Source organism: Lycium ferocissimum, chromosome 12 (assembly GCF_029784015.1).
Source record: "Lycium ferocissimum isolate CSIRO_LF1 chromosome 12, AGI_CSIRO_Lferr_CH_V1, whole genome shotgun sequence".
Classification (NCBI taxonomy): Eukaryota; Viridiplantae; Streptophyta; class Magnoliopsida; order Solanales; family Solanaceae; genus Lycium; species Lycium ferocissimum.
The window spans coordinates 41989979-41999963 of NC_081353.1; positions in this window are offsets into that span (position 1 = coordinate 41989979).

Genomic DNA, 9985 nt, shown 5'->3' on the forward strand with positions numbered 1-9985 from the left:
TATGAGCTCTTCTTGTTCTAGTTCAAAAAGGATGTTCACTTTCAATCGCACTAGTGAATTGAATTACCTTTTTAAGTACCAACTAAGTGCATAAGAGCGTATAATTAAATATCTACTCCATAACATAGATTTAATTTGAGGGAATAGTTTTCAATTTCACCAAATCTTTCGTGGTAAATATATATAGTTTGAGATGAAAATTTTCACCCCATTCAAAGAAGATTATTTTAGTTTCTACATTTGCTTCCAGATTCGGATTTATACTTTTGCTTCTGAGCGCATTCAGTCCGTTTGAGTTTTGAAGATTGATTGTGATCATCAAACAAATTATCTAACAGCATTATTATCTAACGAACAAAACATGCATGAAGATAGGGTCAATTAACAATCTGGGCCTTTATTTTTTGTCTCAACTTATCACGAGCTGTAAACTACAAGTGTCGTTATATATTTCTTCAACTAAGAAAAAAATTGGATAACAGTTCAATAGACGTAAAAAACACTGTAAATTTGGTACGTGGAGACAAGGACGGAGAGTTTCCAATTGCAGGGGCGATAATGACTTTGTTGCTACAATTGTCCACTATGACAAATGAATGAGTTCGAAATTTAAGTAGTATAATTGGTTCCAGAAAAACATTGGTTTCAATATTTGGTACTCATCTTCACTATAAAATCATATGATAAATTGATAGCAACCTTTATATCCAACCAAACAAAAAAAGATAAACTAAAAATTATTGTTAATACAACACATTTTTATATTGTACCAAATGGATCTTACAGGTAATGTGATATGTGTAATTTTCAGAATTGCAAATAACTAAGCGGGAAACATACGGAAAAGCACGTCCTATTGCAGCTGCCCTGGCCTTTCGAGGTCTATGTAGGATTTTAGATTGTTAGATTAGTTAGTGATTAGATATTAGTATTAGACGAGATTTTACGATTATTTTTTATTTATTTATTTCTTTATAGGAGAGGACAAATCTCTTTTTTTCGATGCGAATTTGATACGACATAGGAGAAGCAGCCCTTTATCAAAAATTATATTATTATATTATTTTTAATAATAAAAGGGGTTCCAACATATTAATATATAGTGAAGTGTTCCCAGATTCAGAACTTTTTTCAATACTCACAATCCTTATTAGTTAATAATCCTAGTGATTGGATTTCTATGCTTAGTACGATAGGAAATAAGATATTCAAATAAATAATTTTATAGCGAATGACTATTCATCTATTGTATTTTCACGCAAATAGGGGGCAAGAAAACTCTATGGAAAGATGGTGGTTTAATTCGATGTTGTTTAAGAAGGAGTTCAAATGCAGGTGTGGGCTAAATAAATCAATAGGCAGTCTAGCCCCATTCCCTAAAGAACTAATTGTGGGTGTAAGAAATTGGTAATAGCCATTTTTCAACTGATAACAAAGTTTTAGGCGAGCGTTTTAAAAGTTAGAAGGTTGGATATCAAATTTAGAGTTGATTTTGTACATTTTTAATCAATTTTGAAGCAAAGATGTGTTGCTAAATTTTTTATACAACAAGTTATGATAATTGTCAGAATTTTTAGCCAAAATCTTGATGAATAGCCAGGATTTTCAGCCACAAATACTGAAAAGATCCCGGCGATTCAGAAGGATTAATAGCCAAAATTCTAACGATCACTATAACAAGCTTGTTGTGAAGGCAAGTCTTATAACTGAATCCAGACGATCTGTCGAGATTTATGGCCAAAATCCTGAGGATTACTATAACTTACTGTTATTTTTGCACTGTATTTCTTAACAAATCCACTTTTAAATGATGATATCAAAAGATCCTTTTTGTGCAAATCACCCTTGTTTCCATGCTACATCTCAATCAGGTGGATTTTTTTTTTTTTTTTACTTTGCTTGAAATTAACAATACAATAAGTAAATGACAAAGGACAAGGGATCCCATGCCACATCAACTAGAATTCCAAAGGATTAGGAGATGGGCAGTATAGATGGAAACAGAGACCAAACAGTCAAACCCAAGCCCAAAGATAAGTTCATTGAAAGACTAACAGCTTCCAAGCAAGAGATGAAAGGCCCAGAAATTATTTTGGACTGATGCACTTTATTTTGGATCAATGGGACCCATATACCATGTGAACCATCTGTATCTGTTATGGTATGGGAGACTGGTTCAAGCCAGTTAGTTTCAAAGACAGTGGATTCCATCTTTTTACCCTTTTATTTACTGCTACAGAGTGGTCCAAATTGGAGGGAGGATCTTATCTGCCCAATGCCAAGCCAGGCCGGATCTAGGGACCGGAGAGGGTGTTCCGGTGAACACTTTTTGATAAAAAATTATATCGTATATATAGGGTATTATATATATATATATATATAGATTTTGAATAGACTGAACACAAGAGAAGAGATTAATTTAGTGATTTAGGGGTTCAAAATTCACTTTAAGATTCCAAATTTAAATTCTTGTCACTACATTTATATTTTTTGAATCTGCCAGTGAATATCTTGAGTCTGCCAGTGATTTAGTGCCAAGGGAGTAAGTCGAATCTATGATCAGGAATTCGTTAACGTGGACCTTTTACACCCAAGATGTATATGAGTTGCTATGCCTAAGCAATCAACGGTGGTGGCCTAATTTTTAATTGATTGAATACAAAATAAATACTCGTTGCAATTTCATTTTATGTGACACTATTTATTTTGTTTGCAAATATTATATTTGGAAATAATTTTATTTAGATTTTATCATTTATAAGAAAATATTATGACAAATTTAAGATTATAAGTTTCATTTTTTATTAAAATTTTGTGCTATACTAATAAAGCTTCTTCCATAAAAAGTATGTGTTTAATTCTTACCGTCTCCTTTTTCCCTTTCTCTTCATGACCCCTACTACTAAAAATAAGGATTTAATTCTCATCATCTTTAAAGGGAATTCATGATTTGAATTTTATGAATTTGAGAATGAGATGCCATTAAACATACGTTCTCCTACTTTGAATATTGGGCAGATTGGTATTATGTCCCATTACGATGTTATTTTAGTTAGATGGTTCTTTCGTAGAAGATCTATATATAAACTATTAGACATTTCTGTAAGATTGTTAAATTAGCATTTGCACAAAATGAAATAATATTTGACAAGACGAGTTATCTTGGAAATGGAACACCCTTACCTACAAGAATTGTGATGGAGTGATAAATACTCCTTCATTCTTAATTAAATGTTTCAGGTTTGAGTCCTAGGTATGAATTTGTCTTTGTGTTAGGAGCGCATTACCTCTAATGTGGAATTTTCTGATGCAAATCTAGATTTGATCGGGCACTAAGTACGGATATTAAAAATCAAACACCGGGTGAGAAATAAAAAGAAGTGGAGCAATGGAACACCCTTTATATCAAAGTCAAAATACAAACAAACGCATTGGACCACATGAATAGACTAATGAAGTGAAAACATTTACGTAATTGCTACTATCTTGGTTTACGTCTCGTGTGAAAGCTTAAGAGATGGAATCTCCCCTCTTGCCATTTTCCTAATTGGATTCTTTCCTTTTTTTCTCTTCCTTCACCTGCCACTTTCAGTTTACAACAACTATGGGGTTTGTAGATAAAAGAGTAGTACTAATTTCTAATTTATTATTTGTCCTTTTTCAAGAAAGTTTGTTTGGGAAGTCATGGAGTGCACGATTTAATGACATTTGATGTATATTACTCCATCCGTCTCAAATTATTTATCGTGATTATTAAAAATAGTTATCTTAAATTATTGTCGTTTTTAAAAGTTAAAGGGGCAATTAATTATCTTTTTCCCATTTTACCCTTAAAAGAATTTTATCATTAATGAGAGATGACACATTAATAGAGTAAATATTTAATGCAGAGAGATTATAACTTAGATATGAATAAGGATAAAGTTAGTCAAATACCCTTCCTAATTAATATTGTTTAAGGGGCGTGCAAAATAAAAAAAGCGAACAATTTTTTTGAGACGGAGGGAGTAGCAAAATAGCAGCGTGCAAACCTCAGCAACTTTTCTTGAAACGGTTCACATGCCCAAGAAAAACTCGCTTTAAACTCACCTACCATAATTATGTTTAAAAAATTTCTTTTTTACTATAACAGTCTGTGTTTATAGAACCTTTTATTTTTATATGTAATTTATAAGTATGTAAATTTTACTTAAAAACTACAAAACTAAATCCTTAATTCACATTTAAATTTAGATGCGTAAATCATGGAATTTGTGAAACTTATCTTTCTCTTTGTATGGGAAGTGGTAAAGTCAATCATTCCTATAAATATCAGCTCCCAATTAGTGGCGGATGCAGCTTTTACAACGTGTTGGAGCTCTTTTCGCTACGAATTTATTCAGATCAGTATTTTCATTGCGGAACATAAAATAAATATGTTATGAATACTTATTAAAGTTTTAGACCTGAACTCATAATTTTAAAAGAATAAAATATGAATATCTTTTTTTAACGTATAAAAAAACAACAAGATAAAAATATGAAGGTGGAGTTAGATTAATTACATTTTTGTTGACTATTGAGTGGCTATTACAAACTTACGTCCGTGCAAGAAAGAGGAAGATACATCATATCACCTAATATCCAATACTAATATTCCAAACTTCATATGCCCGGTTGTTCAGAATATTTGTTTAAAACAAACTAAACGTCTAAAAGTGATTGAAGCATCAGTTTGATGAATGTGATTTTATTACATGGTCCGAAACAAGTTTTAAATTAAATTCTTTTATCAGAAAGTTAATTATATATGTATTCTTTGAATTTACTTGTTAGAATCATTGGCAACGTTAATGAAATTATTCTTCTTTTTTTCCTGCATAGAATCATTCATCCCAAATCAACATCTTATCGAAACGGCAATAAAAATAAAATAAAAAGGTTGTGTGTCTTAATCATATTTGGCCAATTCGTTTGACCTTTTCCCAAAGCGTAATTTTTAAGGCAAAACTGATAGAGTAAAAAAAACAAAAATAAAAATTAAGTGGTCATAGAACATGGCCAGGTACATCCTCTGATATTTTCTCCTTTATCTTAATCAAACACGATATATACTTTACGATATATACTGTCAAACCTCTCTATATAAAATAACGACTATCCATGATAACATGTTACTATGACGGTCAATTTCTTTTGTGGAATTGATTTCACCTGTTATATCATAAATTTTCTATAACAGTACCAGCCAAAAAATATTTGGACAAACGAATCGTTATAGAAAAATCTGAATGTATACATTATCAAATGAAAAAATCTCTCTCTGTTTAAACCTAATACGACATCTTGAAAATGTCGGCACAAAAGTCACCATCGTTGCCGTATGGACGCTGGAGATGCATATAGAGTCCTTGTAACGTAAATTATCTTCTTATCACCTTTTGAATATTCTTTATAACTTATCAATCAATGAAAGTTGTGGTGGGATATAAGATTCCGCCACCTTTAATTAAATGTCCCGAATTTGAAACTTGAGTATGGAAAAAATTATTTTAGAGAACACTTTTTTTTTTTTAAAAATGAACCTTATGCGATGCGAATCCTTCTTTTTAAATTAACCTTATGCGACGCGAATTCAAATTAGTCGATGCCTAATGCGAGTATCCAACACTAGGTGGGTAAAAAAATGTCCTATTAAGACAGCATTATTGACATTAATCTACTTTTCGGCGATAATGGCCCACTGAGTTGCATCGCTATATTATAGAAATTGATTTTTTTTTGTTTCATTGTTACTTTCATTGATGACTCATGATCTGATGTCTAGAGTGTTTTGAAGAAAAGCAGCAATCAAATCACATTATCATAAAGACAATGAAGCACAAGTTGCACTGGTCTTGGATCAATTTTCATGTTAGCCTTTGGCAACTAGACATGGCATCGAGATTGCAGGATTTTGTCTCAGTACTCTATTTTAACTTATCCAGATTCAAGAAGATTGAAAACAAGGATGGAGGTGTATGCATTATTAAACGGCCATAAGAGAGTGTGGACTGCGGAGAATTGATCTTTTTTTTTTTTTTGGTCCAAAAAAGAAAAAAAGGATAAGCCAAAATACACTCTTTTGTTGTTGTTGTTGTTGTTTGTTTTAGGAGGCGTTTGATCATGAAAATCAAATATTTTTCACTTTATTTAAAATTTTGAAGTTGGAGTTGAAGTTGGTATTGTGTTTTGTTATAGTTTTTGCAAAAAATCTTTGATTGTATGAATGTGAAAAAAGTGCAAAATAGGATTTTAAGATGTTAGGTATTTTCCAAATTTATGGTTAAGCATTGATTTTCAAATAAAGTGAATTTTTTTTTTATTGGAAAAAAGTGAAAAATTCGCATGGCTAACCTGGTGATTTGAGATGTTTTGCCAAAAATTAAAAGTACTTTTTATTTTAAGCAATAATAGAAGTAATTTTTTTCTCCTGTTATAGATAAGTTAAAAAAGCAGAAGCCGAAAATTAACTTTTTTCAATATGCTTATCAATCTCTCATTTAACTAGTTATGTGAGGCCCGTTGTCACGACCCAAATCATGGATCATGCGGGCACCCACACTAACCTTCCCTGGTGGGCGAACCCTTCAGATAACTACCTTAATTTGATACAACATGCGGAATAAATGCTATTATTATAAGAAATTCCCAAAATACGGTCTGAACTAAACCATTACAAGAGCTTCTAAGAAGTTTACAATTTGAATAGATAACGAGGCTCGGCTTGGATACGACTTCGTTGAAGGATGAAATACCGTAAATCTGGGAGAGACTCGGGTTGCATTAATATAAATTCACCCAAACGCCTTTCGACGAATGCGCCGGAACGGTCGTGAGACTCGAACATCGCCCGAAAATAACTCTACACTCCCGGATGAGCGTAAAGAGTAAGTATGAGCACAACACTAGGCTCGTAGGTATCATAGGCCGACAATGGTTAGTTCACGCATATAAACAAGAAGCAACTAACAAGTAGCGAGATAAGTAATCAAACACGGTCACACATCCACATACGTGAGAAAGTCTTGCATTAACGATAGTCACGGGGATCTCAATATCTCGGATTATAAGCCTGTGGAGAATTCTATAAACCTCGATTCCATCCAACCTTTAAAATAAATACTCACAAACAACAACTCGTAATTCACAAATCGAGAATCAATCGGAGAATGTGCTGTAACGCAATGACATGAATGACCATTCAAATGGGTCTTTGTAAATGCAATGTCGTGCTATGTAAATGTTACGCAATGCATGAGTCACCTCTCACACTCCACTCCCGTACACACACTGCTATGGCAATGCCTCATAGTCATGACCCATGCGGGGACCCGCGAAGTCCATGTGCTCACTCGCTTCTCCGAATATAACCTGATCACGAGCACACTCTCACGATCCCGCAAAGACCTCGGGCATCGGACACTCCATCGTTCCGCAAAGAAACCTCGAGCAACAAACACTCACAATCTCCGGCGAAACCTCGAGTCTCTCTTTCGTCACTCTCAATCTCCGGCGAGAAACCTCGAGTCTCTCTCTGTCACTCTCAATCTCCGGCAGAACCTCGAGTCTCTCAATCACTCTCCTCACCAATATAACAACATAAGAGTAATATGAAAGCATGTCATGATATCGGTCTCAACTATATCACCCAATATGCAATAAACAAGTACAAGTCATATTATTGCCCACGCTCAATCATCAATATTACCCTTCCTTTCATGGGTGGGGAGCTAGTATGTGATAAAGATACAACTAGGTGATAATTACATCACATAGCACATAGAATATGGGATGCATGCCTCGCATGGAATCAACCTCGATAATCACCGCAATCATAGGTTCCATAGATTCATACTAGGAATTGCAATTCAATATTCGATTCTCGTAATAACCTTCCTCTTCCATATGACCGGTGGGATAACAGAGAGAGAGAATTATATCAAATACATGAAATCACAATACAATGACATTCACATAACAATATCGTAATAATGGCGACGAGCCCACATGTGATATCACAATAATGGCGACAAGCCCACATACACTGGTAATACCAACCTAGATGAATTTACCTCCACACCATGCCCGAAGGCCTATCATGCTTTCCCGTCAATCACTACTATTTACATACGTTTCGCTTAACCGAGTCTAGACATAAAGTAAACCGTAACCTACCTAAATGCCGAGCAGGTGTCACGAACTTTCACGCCAAAGCTTTTTCCTTCGAAGTGCTTCCGATCGGACCAGGTCTTTAGCGCTTATTCGTCACACAATATGTACGCTACCCAATAATACTTTAACCTATATTAAGACGTAGCGGCTATGGTTAAGCTATTGAGGAGATTCAAACGTATTCTAACGTTAGTAACTTTCTAGATGTTTAGGCGATGTTTTCTCTTGTATCTAAACCAACCACATATTACCAATACAACATCAATAATTATGTGTTCAATACCAATCCGGACAGCCCACACAATATTCTAAGCATTGTACCCCGCATTCATAACATGCAATAACGATTCACATACGGCTTCGACATTCTCAAGTTACTTTTATTAGTTTGTAGCCTTAACGTTTTCATGTAACAACTTATAACAACCCATCCAACATACAATATGATGTATACTCTTAACTTATAATGATTCTTTCCAACTTAATGAAAACACAAGTCCAAAACAGTCCACTACCACAACATGTCCAAGCAGGTCTCTAGCAAATGACATAACGATGTTCGGAATTCTTGCAACGTTTACGAACATACTAAGCCAACCACATGCGATTTTTATACATCATTTCATGTCTTCTTTTCATATAATTTCAGTAAGTTATGACCAGCTATCCACACGACAAGTACAACATCAATTCATACGCAACTACGCTATATCGTCATTTTTATAATCCTTATAACAACTCATAAATGACTTTAGTTTCAACTCAACCATTAAACACCTTCCTTTCCATCATAAAATTCATGATAATAACAATCAAAATATCAAGTAAAAACAGTTCACTAACTTCTTCACAAAACAGTCCCTGGCTGGCACCATGCTTCAACATCTCTACATAAAATCATAGATTCAACCATTTTCATACTAACATAACTTCACCTTTAACCTTCCAATTCTTTTCATTCTTTTTACCATGAGATCTATGATAGTAACAACCATATTTATTAAAGAAAATCAGTCCATTAATTCCACCAAAGCAGTCCCACGGCCAACTAACATTCCAGCCTTCAACTTTAAATGATTTTATGCATGCGATTCATGTTCGTCAAGTTACAACCATACTTCAACATCAACACATATAACCCCATAACTACCATCATGTTCCAACATCAACACACCTTATTTCATGCATACAACTTATATTCACACATACATCACCACCAATACATGAAAAAGAAAGTTAGATCTTACCTTGACAACTTGACTTTCTACTTGGCTAGAGTTGGTGACTTGAGATGGAAATGGTTCTTGTTGCTCCAAAGACTATCTTCACGTTTTAGGGACCTTCTAAAGGGTTGAAACACCTTGGAAAATAATTTTTGGATCAAGACTCAAAGGGCTCAAAAATCAGCCCCAATAAAGCTTCCTCTTTCCTCTCTTTCTTTCTTTGTTGTGTAGTTGAAATGAATGTAATGGCTGATTCCTTAGTCATTATTTGGTTCAACTTTGATGCCTACAAGTTGGTCACATGCTCCACTTATGGCATGAGTCACTCCATTAACTTTACACTTAAAATTCCATTTTTTTCTACAACTTTAGGCCAAGTGTGGCAACCTCACCTTCTTGTTTCTCCTTTCTTCTTTCTTTTCAATTGTTTACAAGACAATTGTATGTGTGGTGAATGATTCATACACCATCCTTTGTCCATTAATTATGCCAAGATGAATGAGCAATATTTAATGTGAAATGATCCCTCCACCATGTTATGTCCTCCTAAAACAATGTATACTTTCATA